This window comes from Bos grunniens, chromosome 2, assembly GCF_055505025.1.
Source record: "Bos grunniens cultivar Pamir isolate PY7600 chromosome 2, Bosgru_T2T1.0, whole genome shotgun sequence".
Taxonomy (NCBI): domain Eukaryota; kingdom Metazoa; phylum Chordata; class Mammalia; order Artiodactyla; family Bovidae; genus Bos; species Bos grunniens.
The window spans coordinates 126,808,031-126,828,320 of NC_141166.1; positions in this window are offsets into that span (position 1 = coordinate 126,808,031).

The following is a 20,290-nucleotide window of genomic DNA, read 5'->3' on the forward strand; positions in this document are numbered from 1 at the left end:
ATTGGATTGAGACGTAATGATTTTTACATAATGCTGAATGAATTTGAGCTGTGAGTAGATACTTAGAATCTATTTCAGTTCATAAATGAGATTGATCTATAGTTTTATTACCTTGTACTACAGTTATTCAGTTTTTGTATCAAAATAATGCTGCTGCTGCTGCTGCTGCTGCTGCTAAGTCACTTCAGTTGTGTCCGACTCTATGCAACCCCATAGATGGTAGCCCACCAGGCTCCCCCATCCCTGGGAGTCTCCAGGCAAGAACACTGGAGTGGGTTGCCATTTCCTTCCCCAATGCATGAAAGCGAAAAGTGAAAGTGAAGTGGCTCAGTCGTGTCTGACTCTTTGCGACCCCGTCGACTGCAGCCTATCTGGTTCCTCTGCCCATGGGATTTTCAAGGCAAGAGTACTGGAGTGGGTTGCCAATGCTTTTTCCGATCAAAGTAATAGTAACCTCATAAAATGACTTTACTTTTTGCCCTATTTCTATTCTGAAAAGAATATATATATATATATATATACACACACACACATATGGATATGTATTCATAACTAAAATATTAGAAATATCTTTTTCAAATTTACTGTTAGATGATGAATACATTCTGGGGATCTAATGCACAGTATTATGATTATAGCTAATAATATTATTTTGTATACTTGAAAATTACTGAGAATAGATCTTAAATACTTTCTCCACAAAAAAGAAATGATAATTGTTTGTTGTGATAGAGGTGTTAGCTATCTCTACAGTGGTAATCATATTGCACTACATAAATGTATTAAATAAACACATTTTACATCTTAACTTACATGATGTTATATGTCAGTTCAATTGAATTCAGTCACTCAGTCGTGTCCAACTCTTTGCGACCCCATGAACCACAGCACACCAGGCCTCCTTGTCCATTACCAACTCCCGGAGTTCACCCAAATCCATGTCCATCGAGTCGATGATGTCATCCAACCATCTTATCTTCTGTTACCCCCTTCTCTTCCTGCCCTCAATCTTTCCCAGCATCAGGGTCTTTTCAGATGAGTCAGCTCTTCACATCAGGTGGCCAAAGTATTGGAGTTTCAGCTTCAGCATCAGTCCTTCCAAAGAACACCCAGGACTGATCTCCTATAGAATGGACTGGTTGGATCTCCTTGCAGTCCAAGGGACTCTCAAGAGTCTTCTCCAACACACCACAGTTCAAAAGCATCAATTCTTCAGTGCTCAGCTTTCTTCACAGTCCAACTCTCAATCTGTACATGACAACTTGAAAAACCATAGCCTTGACTAGATGGACATTTGTTGGCAAAGTAATATCTCTGCTTTTTAATATGCTGTCTAGGTTGGTCATAACTTTCCTTCCAAGGAGTGTCTTTTAATTTCATGGCTGCAATCACCATCTGCAGTGATTTTGGAGCTGAAAAAAATAAAGTCAGCCAATGTCTCCACTGTTTCCCTATCTATTTCCCATGAAGTGATGGGACCAGATGCCATGATCTTTGTTTTCTGAATGTTGAGCTTTAAGCCAACTTTTTCACTCTCCTCTTTCACTTTCATCAAGAGGTTCTTTAGTTCTTCTTCACTTTCTGCCATAAGGGTGGTGTCATATACGTCAATTATATCAGTTAATATATATGTGTGTGTGTGTGTGTGAAATATCTTTTTTAAAGAAGTTTGATAAAATTTATCTGTAAGACCATCCAGTTATATGGCATTCTTTGTTGAGTGAGATTTTGATTATTTATTTAATTTTTATTGGTTTATTTTATTTTTTATTTATTTTATTTTTATTTTATTGGTTTACTTGAATTTCTATTTTATGTTCAAACTTCTTAATTTATATTTACTATAAAATTTTCTATTTCATCCAAGTTCTAAAATGTATTGGCATAAACTTGTTCACAGACTTCTAAGATTTATTTTATTAATCTGAAAATATCTCAGTCATGTTGCCTTTTTGTAGTGCAACTATTATTTATCTGTGCTTTTTCTCTCCATTCCTTGATCATTCTTGATCAAGATTTATTCAAAATTATATTTTCCAATAACCATCTTCCAGGTTTTTTGAACCTATTATTTCTAACATTTCTTTTTAATTTTTTTCTACTCATTTTTATTTTGCTTTGTTCCTACTTTTGTTCTTTTCTTGATTCCTGACTTAAGATATAACTTTTTTCTTTCTTTAGTCTAAGCAATTGAGCTTATAAATTAACCTCTAAGTACTATTTTAACATTATCCCATAAATATCAACAGATAATACATTCTTTGTCATTCATTTATAAATATTTTTAAGTTTCCCTCCGGTGATGATATTTTGAGACAATATTTAGCTATATCTACATAGAATAAGGCAAAATCTACCATGGAAACGGAAGTTCTCAGTCTCATTAAGTGTGAGCTGCCACAAGTGCATTTGACGACAACATTTATGATTCTGAAGGAACAGAATGAAATGTCAGTGCTAAATGAGCACCTTGGGCCAAAATAATTGAAGCTGTTTGGTGAATTTGGAGGCTTGCATTTTAAAAAGCCATTTTTTCTTTCACTTTTTTCAGAAGACTGTGGTGATAAGAACAATGTAGTTTCTAGCTAATAGATAAGACTCTGCAGCATTCTTTAGTGATTGTGACAGTAACATGAGCTCCCACAGTCACTGGAGAGGTAGGTAGGCATTCTTCCAATGGGAAACATAAGGCCAAGCAACTTTTTTTTTTTTTACTGTTAACGTTGTGGCTTTAAAACAAGGAAAAGCTTTGACCCATCTTGATGATAAATATACAGTAAGCAAAACATTATTATATCTCATTGCCAAAGGCAATAGAATAAAATGTGTTTGGAGGTGCTCAAAAGGGCCTCCCTGAGGAGGCCTAAGCTTTATGGTTCTGCAGGATTATGTTGTAGGCAGGAAAAGAAACAGCCTTTGAAGTTTTCTTCAAAGTTGTCTCATCAGTGCTGATTTTTTAATGTAGTCAATTTATCCCTGTTATGGTTATAATACTAACAGCTCTGGCTAATGCATTATGTTAATCAGCACTCACAGAATTGAAGAGTAGAATCCTCTCTCAAGTACAACACACAATCAATTTACAAGAATGAAGTCAACGATCGCCATGGGAGTAAGAATTTATTCTGAATATGCCAACCTTAAAAAACTGGTAGTACTTTGGGTTTGTATTATGTAAGTACTATGATTATGCCTGCTTGATGAAACTTAGAAAGAAAATCACTTTAGAGGTAGATATTGTCCCAGTATTTATGCATGAACATGAATATGTCTCCTTTAACTTAAACATACAATCACTGAAGTACATTCACATCAATATTTTTCCTTATACATAATTAAACTTAAAAGGCTACTTTTATAGTGATTCACCGGTCTTTCTTCTATGTCAAATTTGGTAATCACAAATGTTTCAAATAAATTACATTGGAAGAAGGCCAAAACAAACCTAATTATTTCTATTATCCTTCTTCTTTACAGGGTAAGAGAGCAAATCTTTGTATTCCATGGTGGCCACTACAAAAAACACATAGAAAATTCAAGCAGGAAAGATACCTTAACAGTTTTATTATTAAGAACTTAGGGTCTGATAAGGGAAAGTAAAAAGTAAAGTGAATTGTCAGGTGAGACAAGACATGAATATGCTTTTTAAACAAAAGATACAATTACTAGTATAAGTAATATTTAAAAGCACAACAATTTTTAGGAACAACATAAAATATAAGGACTAATTTATCAAAATGTCTTAAAAAGTTGCCATAAGAACAGAGTCAACAAAATGTTTTGACAATCAAAAGGAACTTTTGTCATCTAGCTATACAATAATTTAATCATTTCACAACAGAAAACCTAAATTGTAGTTGTGCTCCACTAATATTTGTAATTACAGATGTAACAAGTCATAATGAAGAATATACAAGATCACTGTCATGCTCTAGAAAATTCTTTTTAATGGCATTAAGAATTGCTATATATCAATACTTCACAACAGCCACTCTTTAAGCAAGTAGACAATCTGAACAAAGAGCAGGGGGAGAAAGCAATGTTGTCAAGAATACATTAAATACAAGAAAAAAAGCAATGTTGTCAAGAATACATCAAACACATTAAATACAAGAACACAAGAAAAATGAACACTTGTGTGCTGCTGGTGGGAAAGTACCTTGGTGCAGCCATTACAGAAACAGTATGGAGTTTCCTTAAAAAATTAAAAATAGAACAACTGTATTATCCAGAAATTTTAATTCTGGGTATATATCCAAAGGAAACAGTCACTAACTCATAAGGATATCTGATATCTGCACCTCCATGGATTATTTACAACAGCCAAGACATGAAAACAACCTAAGTCCAGTGACAGATAAATATATAAAGAAACTGTGAATGATGACTAGATCCATGTGTACATGTATATATGTATATGTATACAATGGAAGATTATTCAGCCATAAAAAGAAAGAAATCCTCCCACTTGCTACAATGTGGATGGACCCGGAGGACATTATGCTAAGTGAAATAAATCAGACTGAGAAAGGCAAATATGATATGACCTTTTTTACATGTGGAATCTGAAAACAAAAAATCATAGATACAAAGAATAGATTAGTGGTTGTCAGAGAGATGTGTAAAATGAGTGAAAGTGGTCAAAAGGTATAAATTCCAGTTATAAGAAATAAGTCTTGGGGATGTAATGTGTAGCATAGTAACTACAGTTAACAATCAGTTCAGTTCAGTCGCTCAGTCGTGTCCGACTCTTTGCGACCCCATGAATCACAGCACGCCAGGCCTCCCTGTCCATCACCAACTCCCAGAGTTCACCCAAACTCATGTCCATCAAGTCGGTGATGCCATCCAGCCATCTCATACTCTGTCGTCCCCTTCTCCTCTTGCCCTCAATCCCTCCCAGCATCAGAGTCTTTTCCAATGAGTCAACTTTTCACATGAGGTGGCTAAAGTATTGGAGTTTCAGCTTTAGCATCAGTCCTTCCAAAGAACACCCAGGACTGATCTCCTTTAGAATGGACTGGTTGGATCTCCTTGCAGTTCAAAGGACTCTCAAGAGTCTTCTCCAACAGCACAGTTCAAAAGCATCAATTCTTTGGCACTCAGCTTTCTTCACAGTCCAATTCTCATATCCATACATGACCACCGGAAAAACCATAGCCTTGACTAGACAGACCTTTGTTGGCAAAGTAATGTCTCTGCTTTTGAATATGCTATCTAGGTTGGTCATAACTTTTCTTCCAAGGAGTAAGCGTCTTTTAATTTCATGGCTACAGTCACCATCTGCAGTGATTTTGGAGCCCAAAAAAAATAAAGTCTGACACTGTTTCCACTCTTTTCCCATCTATTTCCCATGAAGTGATGGGACTGGATGCCATGATCTTCATTTTCTGAATGTTGAGCTTTAAGCCAACTTTTTCACTCTCCTCTTTCACTTTCATCAAGAGGCTTTTTAGTTCCTCTTCACTTTCTGCCATAAGGGTGGTGTCATCTGCATATCTGAGGTTATTGATATTTCTCCTGGCAATCTTGATTCCAGCTTGTGCTTCTTCCACGCCAGCATTTCTCATGATGTACTCAGCATATGTTATATAAGCAGAGTGACAATATACATCCTTGACGTACTCCTTTTCCTATTTGGAACAAGTCTGTTGTTCCATGTCCAGTTCTAACTGTAATATTTGTATTATCATATTTGAAAGTTGTATATTTGAAAAGTTGCTAAAAGAGTAAACCTTAAAAGTTCTCAACACAAGAGAAAAATTTATAACTATGTGTGGTGATAGATGTTAACCACTAGATTTATTGTGGTTCATATATCATATATATATATATATATATTGTACATACACACACATACATACAGGCATACCCTCAAGATATTGCAGGGGTTTGGTTCCAGACTACCACACTAAAGCAAGTCACACAAAATTTTTTTTTGTTTCCCAGTGCATATAAAAGGTATGTGTAAACATACCTTTACACTATATTGTAATCTGTTAAATGTACAATAGTGTTGTCTTAAAAATGTACATACCCTAAATAAAAAATAATGCTTTAGAAAAATGGTACCAATAGACTTGTTTAAGGCAGAGTTGTAATAAACCTTCAATATGTAAAAAACACAGTATCTTTGCAATAAAGCAAAAGCAAAGTGCAATAAAATGCTTATATATATATATACATGTACACACACATATATCAAATTGCCAACATCCATTGAATCATAGAAAAAGCATCCAGAAAAACATCTACTTCTGCTTTATTGACTATGCCAAAGCCTTTGACTGTGTGGATAACAACAAACTGTGGAAAATTCTTCAAGAGATGGGAATACCAGACCACTTTACCTGCCTCCTGAGAAACCTGTATGCAGACCAAGAAGAAAGATTTAGAACCGGACGTGGAACAACAGACTGGTTCCAAATTGAGAAAAGAGTATATCAAGGCTTATTTAACTTATGCAAAGTACATCATGCAAAATGCTGGCCTGGATGAAGCACAAGCTGGAATCAAGATTGCCAGAAAAAATATCAATCTCATATATGCAGATGACACCACCCTTATGGCAGAAAGTGAAGAGGACCTGAAGAGCCTCTTGATAAAAGTGAAAGAGGAGAGTGAAAAAGTTGGCTTAAAACTCAACAGTCAAAAAACTAAGATCATGGCATCTGGTCCCATCACTTCATGGCAAATAGATGGGGAAACAATGGCAACAGTGACAGACTTTATTTTGGGGGGCTCCAGAATCACTGCAGATGGTAACTGCAGCCATGAAATTAAAAGACGCTTACTCCTTGGAAGAAAAACTATGACCAACCTAGACAGCATATTAAAAAGCAGAGACATTACTTTGCCGACAAAGTTTCATCTAGTCAAGGCTATGGTTTTTCCAGTAGTCATGTATGTATATGAGAATTGGACTACAAAGAAAACTGAGCACTGAAGATACTTTTGAACTGTGGTATTGAAGCAGATTCAAGAGTCCCTCGAACTGAAGGAGATCAAACTAGTCAATCCTATAAGAAATAAGTTCTGAATATTCATGAGAAGGACTGATGCTGAAGCTGAAGTTCTACTCCTTTGGCCTGATTCAAAAAACTGACTCTTTGGGAAAGACCCTGATGCTGGGAAAGAATGAAGGCAGGAGGAGAAAGAGATAATAAAGGATAAGATGGTTGGATGGCATCACCGACTTGATGGCCATGAGTTTGAGCGAGCTCTGGAAGTTGATGATGCACAGGGAAACCTGGCATGCTGCGGTTCATGGGGTTGCAAAGAGCCGAACATGACTGAGTGACTGACTCACTGAATATATATCATATCACTATGTTGCACACCTAAAATTAATACAATGTTGTACATCAACTGTACCTCAGTTAAAAGAGAATGGCATTGAAACATGTATATTACCATATGTGAAATGAATCGCCAGTCCAGGTTCGATGCATGATACAGGGTGCTTGGGGCTGGTGCACATGGATGACCCAGAAGAATGGTATGGGGAGGGAGGTGGCAGGGGAGTTCAGGATGGGGAACACATGTACACCCATGGTGGATTCATGTCAATGTATGGCAAAACCACTACAGTATTGTAAAGTAATTAGCCTCCAATTAAAATAAATAAATTTATATTAAAAAATAAAATAAAAATTTAAAAAGAAATATAAATATGCTTAGAGATAAGAAACAAGATTCAGGACAGAAAAACAGACAGAAGATTGAGAGAGATGGAGGGAGAGAAATTGATAGAGCAAGATGCTAAAGAATAATGTCAAAACATGGCATTAAAAGCACAAGTTGAAGGACATACCTTGAATGAAAGGATAAACATGCATTAGTATTCCCAAGACCTAAAAAAAAGAGTATAGGATTCTGCAAATGTAGCCATGTTGACCAATAACAGTCAAATTTGAGGGCATCACACCTTTTCTGTAATTCAGGTGGTGAGGTTATTCATTGTCTAGAATGTATTGCTTATAAATGTGGAGAAGTCTAAGACCAAGTCACCAGTATGGTCACATTTTGGCATCCACGGGGATGCAAAACAGTTGGACACATCTTAGCCACTAAAGTGAAGTCGCTCGGTCATGTCCAACTCTTTGTGACCCCATGGACACCAGGCTCCTTCTTCCATGGGACTTTGTAGGCAAGAGTACTGGAGTGGGTTGCCATTTCCTTCTCCAGCGAATCTTGCCGAACCAGGGATCGAATCCAGGTCTCCCGCATTGTAGACAGATGCTTTGCTGTCTGAGCCACTAGGGAAGTTTTGGCCCTTTCCTGGTTCAGAGCTGCCACCTTTTCACTGCATCTTCACATGGTGGAAGGACATGAATCTGATTCACAAAAGCTCCACCCTCATGACCCAAGCACCTCCCAAATGCTCACCACCCAATATCATCATCTTAGGAGTTTAGGATTTCAACATATGAATTTAGGGGAATGATAAGGTATGAATCTCAGACTGAGGAGGACACAGGACATATTATTATATGAGAACAGATAAAGGGTATTGAAAGTTCAAATGAAACTGAACTTGTAGAGGGCCAATCCATCAACATGTAATTTTCTTTGCTACACTGAGCACTCAGGCATAGGAGCAGAGAAGTGTGTGAAATATGAAGTAATTTATAAGAAGGACAAGGAGATGAGAAGCTTATTGATACAGGCAAGAGAGTAACTGAAGTAAACGTTAAAGGTCAGAATCTGAAGACCAAAAAAAACAGGGAAAATGCAGAAGGGAATGTTCATTCAGTGTTTACCCTGAGCCAGCCACTCTGCCACACACTTTGCCTTTGTGATGTTATTCAGTTTTCACAATAACCTTTTGTAACAATGCTTATTTTACTGATGGACAAACTGAAGTTCAAAGAATTAAAGTGAGTTTGACCTGGATTATTAATCTAGAAGGAAAGGAGATGATGATGAAAGAGTGAGATATTCAAGTTTAAGATTTCTGAAACAGAACTGAAGAACCTGAGCATATCTGAACATAATTTAGTGTTGTAATCAAATAAAATCTATAGTAATAATTTGACAGATATTAATGACATTCATCACAGTTGTTACACATAAGGTAATTATCCATGGATGATATGCAGTTTTCATTATTCTTATTGATGACTATCATTAGTATTAATTTTATACACCAATGTCAAATGGTTATTTTTTTTCTCCTATTAGTTCTCTGATAGCTATAAAAATTCTCTATGGTGACATATTCCTGGTACTAAGAAGAGTAAAATCATTACTATATAGTGTCAGAAAATTGCTTCTGAGCTCACTTATTTACTTTACAGAGATTCCTTTTATTTCTCCCCAGTTCACTCAATACTACCAAACACGAAAAAGGAGAAAAAACCTATTAATTCTGTATTGTGAATAAAGGGAAGAAAAAAGAGAAATCAATTACACTTTACCCCAATTTCTACTGCCAGTTTTAGGGCAGATATTCTTCCATAGGATTGACGTGCTAGCAAAAGACTGATGTAAAGTGACCCCTCTTAGACCAAGACACAGTCCTTGAAAGGCTATCATTTTTAATTGCTCTGTTGTGCTTCTTGGAAAAGAATAAACAACAGGGTGTACTAAGAGAGTTGGAAATGGAATCACTCCCTGGCTTCTAATCTCAGCCCTAGCTTTACAAGTAGGATAAATTAGTGAATGGAACCATAGACAGGTAATCTGGACAGAAAAAATGCACTATTAACAGTTTTTAATATTTAAAACTTCTTATAATCAAACAAGTTAATGTTGCACAGCAAATCCAACCCCTGAATGAAGCTTTGCCCCTTCTCTTACTACTAGACCAGCAGAAAGAGCCTAATTACTCACCGGTACTGGACTATGTTTATTGTATTGTCTAAGAAGCTGCAGACTTTTTCATTGCTTAAGCTCTTAATCCAGTATACAGATCAATGCAAAATTTACGTGCTAATTTTTACATTTGAACCAAAACATGCTTACTATATGAATACTTAACATTAATAGAGGATCTATTAATATGGAATATACAATATTTCAGGAACAGAAAATTATAACCACATCCTACACTGGGAAAAAAACCCAAATACAGGCTGTCCCCTGCTATTATCTTAGCCTCCAAGATAAGTTAACTGCAAACAAAACTTTATAAACTAACTTTATGCACTAATAACACACATTTATTGGAAAGCACGTGTTTTCGGTCCAGTGCAGCAGCCAGAAGTGCTGACGTCTCTCCCATCTCCTGCTGCAAGTCTCAGAACCCTCCTCCCCACACAGAAAGGCTTTAGAGCTACACATCTAGATAGTCTGTCTGCAGCTCAAACTTCATTTTCAGAGCATCCTCTTTTGTGACTGCAAGAGATCTTATATATCTCAGGTTGCTCATCTCTTGAGATTTCTTTCTCCTGAATTATTACTCTTTTCCTAGGGTCATTTTTTTAATATGTTTATCTCAAGTCCTATGGATTAGCCTTTTCTCTATATCTACAGATACTTGATTGAATGTTAATATTTAAGAATCAATCCCAGAATATACATTTCTCCTAAGAAGATATACAAGTGTTTAATAAGCACATGAAAGGATGCTCAAAATCATTAGTCATTAGAGAAACAAAAATCACAGAGATACTACTGTGTGCCTGTGAGGATGGCTATCATCACCAAGATAGACTGTAACAAGTGCTGGTGAGAATGTAGAAAAATTGGAATCCCTATACACAGCTGGTAGATATACAAAATGGTGGAATCTCTTTTGAAAACATTTTGACAGTCCTTTAAAATGTTTAACAGAGTTAGCATTTGACAAAGCAATTCTACTCTTCAGTCAGTTCAGTTCAGTCGCTCAGTCGTGTCCGACTCTCTGTGACCCCATGAATCACAGCACGCCAGGCCTCCCTGTCCATCACCAACTCCCGGAGTTCACCCAGACTCACATCCATCGAGTCAGTGATGCCATCCAGCCATCTCATCCTCTGTCGTCCCCTTCTCCTCCTGCCCCCAATCCCTCCCAGCATCAGAGTCTTTTCCAATGAGTCAACTCTTCGCATGAGGTATATCCTAAAAGAAATGAAAACATATGTCCACACAAAAATGTGTATACAAATTTCATATAGTATTATTCATAACAGCAAAAAAAAAGTAGAATTGAATTAAGGCAGTGGCAACAGAAATGGACAAATGTGGACAGGGAAATACTTTAACAGTATAATCAACAACTTGATTGATAGGGTGTGAGAGGTGAAAAGGTGGGGTTAAGGATACCTTACATATCTCTGGTTTAAGCAAATAAATGGATAGTATTTCCACTTAAAGACAGAAAAAACTGAAGATGGATTTTTGCAGAGAAGATCAACAGTGCAGTATGGGATACCTAATCATTCTGAGATATGTAAGAGAAGACATCAATATATTTATTTCTTCTGTTCAGTTACCTAAAGTATTTCTTACTAATACTCATTATTTAGTTAATGGACTTTCCTCCTTTGCTTTCCAACCTCCTCAAGAATTTTGCTACATAGTCTACATAAAATGTTTTATATTTTAATAAAATTAACAAAATTAGAATATGTTTTATATATAACATTGCATTGAACAAAGGTTAAATTTTAATATTGTAAAAATTTTAATATTGCATTTCCCTCCATAATAATATAAAAATACATTTTATACAACTGTCTGTGGGAGGAGAAATTAAATAGAAATGAAACTTAAATAGTTTTAATTTATTCCATCCCATAACCAAGGTTCACTTATGTAGTTGTAAAACAAAATTGAAATTACATGACCATTCAATTACTACCAAAAATATAGAATCTCTTTAAGTTTCCTGTCTAAAGTTTTTGAGGCAGTGGAAAACAACTTTTCTTCTTGACTAATAGAGAACTGAAATTCCCTTCACACTGACCTGGATTTATGTCATTTCTCTTTTGATCATACAAGCAAAGGCAATTAGTATTCTCAACTCTCTTTTACATCATGTAGCATGTTTTACTTTTAATAATGGTAATAAGTAAGTAAGTGAAGTCGCTTGGTCATGTCCAACTCTTTGCGACCCTGTGGACAGTAGCCTACCAGGCTTGTCCATCCATGGGATTCTCCAGGCAAGAATACTGGAGTGGGTTATCATTTCCTTCTCCAGGGGATCTTCCTGACCCAGGGATAGAACCCAGGTCTCCCGCATTGGAGGCAGATGCTTTAAAATACTCAAATTCATGATTTACATCTTCTAAGAGAAGAAAATCTTATCAGAATTGATTATAGCAAGCATCCCTTTTTATTTCTTGTTGAATTATGTAATAGAATAGTTTTTCTGAATTTCATGTGACATTGAAAGTATAACTAAGATTCTTCTTTGTTAAAAAAATTTTAATAATTGTCATGATTGCAATGTGTTCATAAATAGTCTTATATCATTTATGTCTGCATAACTGAAAATTACATTTAAAAATATAAGAAATGGGAAGTGTACATAATTTTTGAAGAACCCTGTATAATCATAAATTTTCCCCTTGTCCTTTGAACCAAAATAGAACTACAGTTTGTAAAACAAGAGCTCAAGCTTTACTTTGTGCTATGAACTGGCACACATTCTATTTGATAGAACATCCTAAACAGTACAGGCTTCCCTAGTGGTTCAGTTGGTAAAGAGTCTGCTTGCAATGCAGGAGACTTAGGTTCAATCTCTGCATAGAGAAGATTCCCTGTGAAGGCAAATGACAATCCACTCCAATAATCTTGCCTGGAAATTTCATGAACAGAGGAGCCTATCAGGGGTCTCAGTGAGTCAGACACAGCTTAGTAACTAAACCACTACCTCCTTAACAGTACAAATGAGAAACAGAAGAACAGAGAGGCTGAGCAAGGTAATCAGAGTCACCAAGGCAACATCTGGCAAAGGCGGGACTCACGCCTCAATCACGTGCCTGCAAGTCCAGCTTCTCTTCACAGAAGAAAGCATGCTATTTACTTTTCCATAAGTGTGGAAAGTATGAGAGAAGAATTAGAAATTAACTTTAAAAACACTTTATTGATACATTATTAAAGAAGCAAAGTCTTCAGGGTCTTTTACCTCTCAGCTTTCTGAAGGCAAAATTTGGAACCGTAACTCATAATGCCAGTGGCATAACCAGTAGATAGTTGTTTTCTCTAAAGGGCTCAAAGTTATTATGAAATAATTTTTTAACTGAATTAATATTTCCAGCAAAGCAATATAGTGAAAGCGGCCAAAAATTCAATCTCAACATGAACTTCTCTGTAGACTAATACTCTGAAGATCAATAATTTATATAGCTAAGTTGTGAATTATTGTTTTTAAAAATCCAACTAAATGCACATAAATGAAATTGCACCCAAATAATATTTTCCAATAAAAGAAAATACTGAGAGCTGGAAGGGAGTCAGGCTGGAGAAGTAGCAACAGTTACCATGGAGGCAAATTGGAACAGATAGAAAAGACCACAATATATCAAACTTAACACCTCAACTTGCTTCTCAGTAATTACTTCATACAAGCATCCCATTGCTTTAAAGGCATCTGTGCTGGTTTGTTATAAAAGCACACTGACATATCATTAGGCTTCAGGTTTTCACCGTTCCTATACAAGTTTTTAGTGTGATTCTTCTTGTTAATCTTCTTTATTTTTTCTCACTGACCTTGGCAATCATAACTAGAAACTCCTGAATTTTTCAACTATAACATTTCTCATATTTTCTCAAAATTAATGAAGAATACCCTAGTTTCTAACTCAGTATGTTCATAAGAAAAATGTTCTGAGTCCAAAATTTAAAGTATACATGATCATTTTTAGGAAAGGTATGTTTGCTCTTTTACAATAATAATACTTCAAAAGATCCATTAAATAGGATACAAACTGATTTTTTTAAGTTGCTTTTATTCCTCATTGATTGGTTCCCAGCATGAACAAGGGCTTTACTCCAGCAACTTCTATCTAAATATTTTAGATATAATCACAAATTGAAGAAGTGTTCTACAGGCCTAATGTGTTTAGGGTGTGTATTATAGGCACAGTATATCTATCTCATTTACATATTTTCCCAATTTTTTAGTTAAACATACATTTTCACAGTAAAGTTAGTAATCATTTAATTTCTCTACTCTTCAGGAATCACTATCAATGTCCAAAAGAAGCCCAATACATTACAAATACTAAAAAATGTTGAGATGAATACAGATCGCAAAATTACAAGTAAAGATAGCTTTATTTGCCCCAGTCGCATTATATTAACTGAAACCTATCCATTCTGGCACAAAGATTTATTTGAACACATATTCTTCGTAGGACTAAACTGGCTTAATCCATTCAACACCTCATTATATTATACCACTTCCTTCACAGTGCCAGAAGTTGTAAGCAATATAACTAAACTAATATACAGAAGCAACAACTTTGTTATTACAAGTATTTGCATACGTTTCCTTTTATAAATGTTCAGTTCAGTTGCTCAGTCGTGTCCAACTCTTTGCGAACATTTTACTCAAACTCATGACCATTGAGTCGGTGATGCCATCCAACCATCTCATCCCCTGTTGTCCCCTTCTCTTCCTGCCCTCAACCTTTCCCAGCATCAGGGTCTTTTCAAATAAGTCAGCTTTTCACATCAGGTGGCCAAAGTATTGGAGTTTCAGCTTCAACGTCAGTCCTTCCAATGAACATTCAGGACTGATTACCTTTAGGATACACTGGTTGGATCTCCTTGCAGTCCAAGGGGCTCTCAAGAGCCTTCTCCAACACCACAGTTCAAAAACATCATTCTTTGGTGCTCAGCTTTCTTTATAGTCCAACTCTCACATCCATACATGACCACAGGAAAAACCATAGCCTTGACTAGACGGACCTTCATTGACAAAGTAATGTCTCTGCTTTTTAATATGGTGTCTAGGTTGATCATAACTTTCCTTCCAAGCAGTAAGCATCATTTAATTTCATGGCTGTAGTCAACATCTGCAGTGACTTTGGAGCCCAAGAAAATAAAGTATGTCACTGTTTCCATTGTCTCCCCATCTATTTGCCATGAAGTGATGGGACTGGATGCCATGATCTTAGTTTTCTGAATGTTGAGTGTTAAGCCAACTTTTTCACTTTCATCAACAGGCTCTTTAGTTCTTCTTTACTTTCTGCCATAAGGGTGATGTCATCTGCATATCTGAGGTTACTGGTATTTCTCCCAGCAATCTTGATTCCAGCTTGTGCTTCATCCAGCCCAGCATTTCTCATACGTACTCTGAATATAAATTAAATAAGCAGGGTGGCAATATACAGCCTTGACATACTCCTTTTCCTATTTGGAACCAGTTTGTTATTCCATGTCCAGTTCTAACTGTTGCTTCCTGACCTGCATACAGGTTTCTCAAGAGGCAGGTCAGGGGGTCTGGTATTCCCATCTCTTTCAGAATTTTCCACAGTTTATAGTGATCCACACAGTCAAAGGCTTTGGCATAGTCAATAAAGCAGAAATAGATGTTTTTCTGGAACTCTCTTGCTTTTTTGATGATCTAGCAGGTGTTGACAATTTGATCTCTGGTTCTTCTGCCTTTTCTAAAACCAGTTTGAACATCTGGAAGTTCATGGTTCACATATTGCTCAAGCCTGGCTTGGAGAATTTTGAGCATTACTTTACTAGCATGTGAGATGAGTGCAATTGTGTGGTAGTTTGAGCATTTTTTGGCATTGCCTTTCTTTGGGATTGGAATGAAAACTGACCTTTTCCAGTCCTGTGGCCACTGCTGAGTTTTCCAAATTTGCTGGCATATTGAGTGCAGCACTTTCACAGCATCATCTTTCAGGATTTGGAATAGCTCAAGTGGAATTCCATCACCTCCACTAGCTCTGTTCGTAGTGATGCTTTCTAAGGCCCACTTGACTTCACAGTCCAGGATGTCTGGCTCTAGGTGAGTGATCACTCCATCGTGATTAACTGGGTCGTGAAGCTCTTTTTTGTACAGTTCTTCTGCGTATTCTTGTCACTTCTTCTTAATATCTTCTGCTTCAGGTAGGTCCATACCATTTCTTTCCTTTATCAAGCCCATCTTTGCATGAAATGTTCCCTTGGTATCTCTAATTTTCTTGAAGAGATCTCTAGTCTTTCCCATTCTATTGTTCTCCTCTATTTCTTTCACTGATCACTGAGGAAGTCTTTCTTATCTCTCCTTGCTATTCTTTGGAACTCTGCATTCTAATGGATATATCTCTCCTTTTCTCCTTTGCTTTTGGCTTCTCTTCTTTTCACAGCTCTTTGTAAGGCCTCCTCAGATAGCCATTTTGCTTTTTTGCATTTCTTTTTCTTGCATTTGTTAAGCCAAATTCAGACTTAAATTGAAGAAAGTAGGGAAAACAACTGGACCATTCAGGTATGACCTAAATCAAATCCCTAACAATTATACAGTGTATAAATGTTCAGTTCTCATAAAAAATGCAAAAATAACTTTCTTATCTTTTTCATTGTTCCAGTCATGTAATGTCAATCATTAACCTGTTATAAAGTTGCACAATGGCAATATCTTAGAGATGAAGGTACCAGTACTGGCAGGAATGTGGATAAGAGACTGTAACCCATTCAACTTTCTCTATCACCTCTGCCAGGGAGAAGTACCTACACGCAAAACAGAAATGAATCTCAATTTTGCCTTCTCTCTCACTCTCTCCCCACAGTCAGTCTTCAGATTCTCCTTTCTACATTAGTCTAAATGTCCCTTCTTTAATAGGCACACTGCCATGGCTCTAATCCAGATTTACAAGGCTTTTATCCAGAGTTATAAGTCTTTTCATTTGGATTATTATGTCTCTTAACTGATCTCACTCCCTGCTTCCTCTGCCATCCCCCTCTTCTCTGTTCTCCACTTGCTTGCAGACTAGCCTTCCTGAAACTCAAAAATATTCAGTTAGTCCCCTTATAAAACCTCCCAAAGGTTCTCATTTGCTTTACAGGATTAAAATCTAAACTTTTCAGCAATCCTTCATGGCTTTGGTCCTTGCCTGTCAATCAGCCTCATCTCCTATCATCTCATAAATCCTCATAATATAGAACCACTTGAAACTTAGCAGGAGCAACATTCTCTGATGGAAGACAGTTGCAACTCACAGACCCTCCCATCTTCCTTCCCTTCCAGGCTTAGTGAGTTATGTCTCCTATGTGCCTACCATATTTGTACAGCATCACACTGCTTGTATGCTTATCTTCTCCTCCAGACCCTGCCTTCTGACCGTGAGCTCCCAAAGGGTGAAATGATTTTTAACTTCAACATATAGCCATATGGACACTTTGTCTATACAACCTGAATTTTTGAGGTCAGTCCTGACTTTATCATGTAGTTTATCTCATTGCTGCCACAAGCACAGAATAATATTAAGGGACGTGCTGTGCTGTGTTTAGTCACGTCCAGCTCTTTGCGACCCCATGGACTGTATAGCCTGCCAGGCTCCTCTGTCCATGGGGATTCTCCAGGCAGGAATACTGGAGTGGGTTGTCATGCCCACCTCCAGGATCTTCTTCTCCCGCATTGCAGGCATATTATTTACTATCAGAGCCACTAGGAAAGCCCAAGAATACTGGAGCGGGTAGCCTATCCCTTCTCCAGGGGATCTTCCTGACCCTGGAAAAGAACAAGCATCTCCCAGATTGTAGGCGGATTCTTTCCCAGCTGAGCTACCTGCGGCTGCTGCTGCTAAGTCACTTCAGTCGTGTCCAACTCTGTGTGACCCCATAGATGGCAGCCCACCAGGCTCCCCCGTCCCTGGGATGCTTCAGGCAAGAATATTGGAGTGGGTTGCCATTTCCTTCTCCAATGCATGAAAGTGAAAAGTGAAAGTGAAGTCACTCAGTCGTGTCCGACTCTTAGAGACCCCATGGACTGCAGCCCACCAGGGTCCTCCATCCATGGGATTTTCCAGGCAAGAGTACTGGAGTGGGGTGTCATTGCCTTCTCCGCTGAGCTACCAGGGAAGCCCCATTTAAGAGATACTACTCCTTTAAATGTTATTCCCTTAAATATTATTATTCCTTAAATATTACTCCCTTAAATATTATTCTCCTCATTTTCAGTAAAAATATGGTGATAAACAGATTTATTGAGAATTGGGTCTGAGAAAGAAAATTAAATCATATGCTGTGGTACTTTACATAAATAAATATAACTTTCTCAGACCTTAAAAAGTAATGGAAATTTTGGTATTTCTTACTGTTAGAAGTATTCTGACAATAGGCCAGAACTTGTGGAGTCTTCTCTCTCAATTTATACTAAAAATATTCTATATTCTTTTTACTATAATTGCCAATTAGGATTATCGGGGGGGGAAGACATTAGCTTGTTTCTTTTGCACTCCCAATTAGCCTGAAGGAGCTCAATTCTCAATTGCACAGTTTCCTACCTCTTTTCAGTGATAACAGAGAAACACTAGAACACAGTAGTGATAGCACAGCCCTCAGTCAGTAACTTCAATTTCCCCAATTTCGAAAGAAATTCCTACGCTCTTAATTAGTAGGTATCTCTCTTTCAGCTCTCTCATGTTCCAATAAGTCACATCAGTATTAAATGTGCTACTTAACTGAGCTCTGTGAGCACTTTCCAACATGCCTTGCGTTATGTAGTCTATAATATATATGTATACTTATCCCCTCCCCTCTTCCCTAACCTTTCTTATGAATTTAGAGATAGAAGAAACATAGATAGTGAATATAATATTAAAGTTTCCCAAATGGCATGCCTCCAACAGGTTACTTGTGGTTCACAATACAGTATTCTGTATCTCCATGGCTTGCATCATCACACAGTCACTCAGGTTAGAAATATTAATTATATATGACCTGACCCTCTCTCTCATCGCCATCCTAATCACTGTCAAGTTTAACTTCTAGATATTTCTCCAATTAGTCTGCTCTCCTCCATCTGCATTTTTACTCTCATAGCCCAACTCATCACCATCTGTCATATGGAATATGGCCTCCTAAACAGTCACCTGGCTTTCAGTTTTGTCAACTTCAAAATTATCCTCCATGGAGCCGCCCTTCCAAAATTAAATCTGACCATAGTGCTCCTTGACAAAACTGCCTCAGTGGTTTCCCAACATCACTAGAATCAAGCCCATGCTTCTCAAAACTGGGCCAGAAAGAACTCCATGATACAGCCAATAATGTATTTCTTTGGTCTCATATTTAGCAACTTGCAGCTTAAGATCCAAAAGTATCACACTTCTTGCATTCCACTATGTACAACCAAACTCTTTTTCATCCTTAAGCAGTGATGTGGCAAAACTGGTTTGGGGCTGGAAGGAAACCCTGATTTTTAACACTGGCCAATTTCTATGTTGTAAATACACCCACCACATCCAACTACTAATTTCCAACTACTAACATGGAACTGTCCAATACTGAACATGGAATTCGGAAGAGAGACACAGTGGTATATAATTACACAGCACTTCTACCACCTAGATAAAAGAGACATAAATAACCTTAAGCATATATAATAAAATGAAGTGAAATAATTAGGAAGTGATGTTTTCCATGTTTATTATTTTTGCTTTTAATATAGCTTACTTAATTGCAAGTTCATATAATTTAATTTAATAATGACTGTGTTTAACAAGCAGCTCACAAAATTTCTGAAAATTCAACAACCAACTTTTGCAGGCCAAAATGAATTGGCTCCAGCACACCCATGGCCTTTACATTGTTGCTCAAGGTGTTCTTATGCCATATCTTATTCAGTTCTCCAGCCTCCTTTCTGCCTAGCTGAGAGCTACCCATCCTTAAAAAGCAGGGTTTCAAAAATATTTTAACATGAGCCACCTGCTTGAAAACCCCTGGAATGTTTGTTAAAATTCAGGTTCCTGGGATTCACCTCCCACACTTCCTGAATCTGAAATCCCCTAGAGGCCTAGGAATGTGTAGTTAAGCAAGCTAGCTTGTTGGGAGAATCTGAAACACACCAAAGTTTGAGAACCATTCATTTCAACTACTTTTCTGCTAAGGTCTTCTAACACTTGGGAAACCTTTCCCGACTCACTTCCAGGAGGGCTGGCTGTGGAACGAACAAGCAAAGTCACAGGAGCCTGAAACAGTGTGGCCCAAAGAACTGCAGGAGGTTAGGCAAGGCTTTAGGATGAAGGATGGGAAGCTTAAATTGGGACACAGAGGTGTATAGACATTGCTTAGGGTTATAACACAGAAGGCCTTTTTTAAACACTCAGGACTTTGGACTTTATTGTAAAGGCACTGAAAAATAACTGAAGTGTCTGAAGCTAAAGAGTAATGAGCAATATTTTAATGAGACAACTCAACCTTCTTT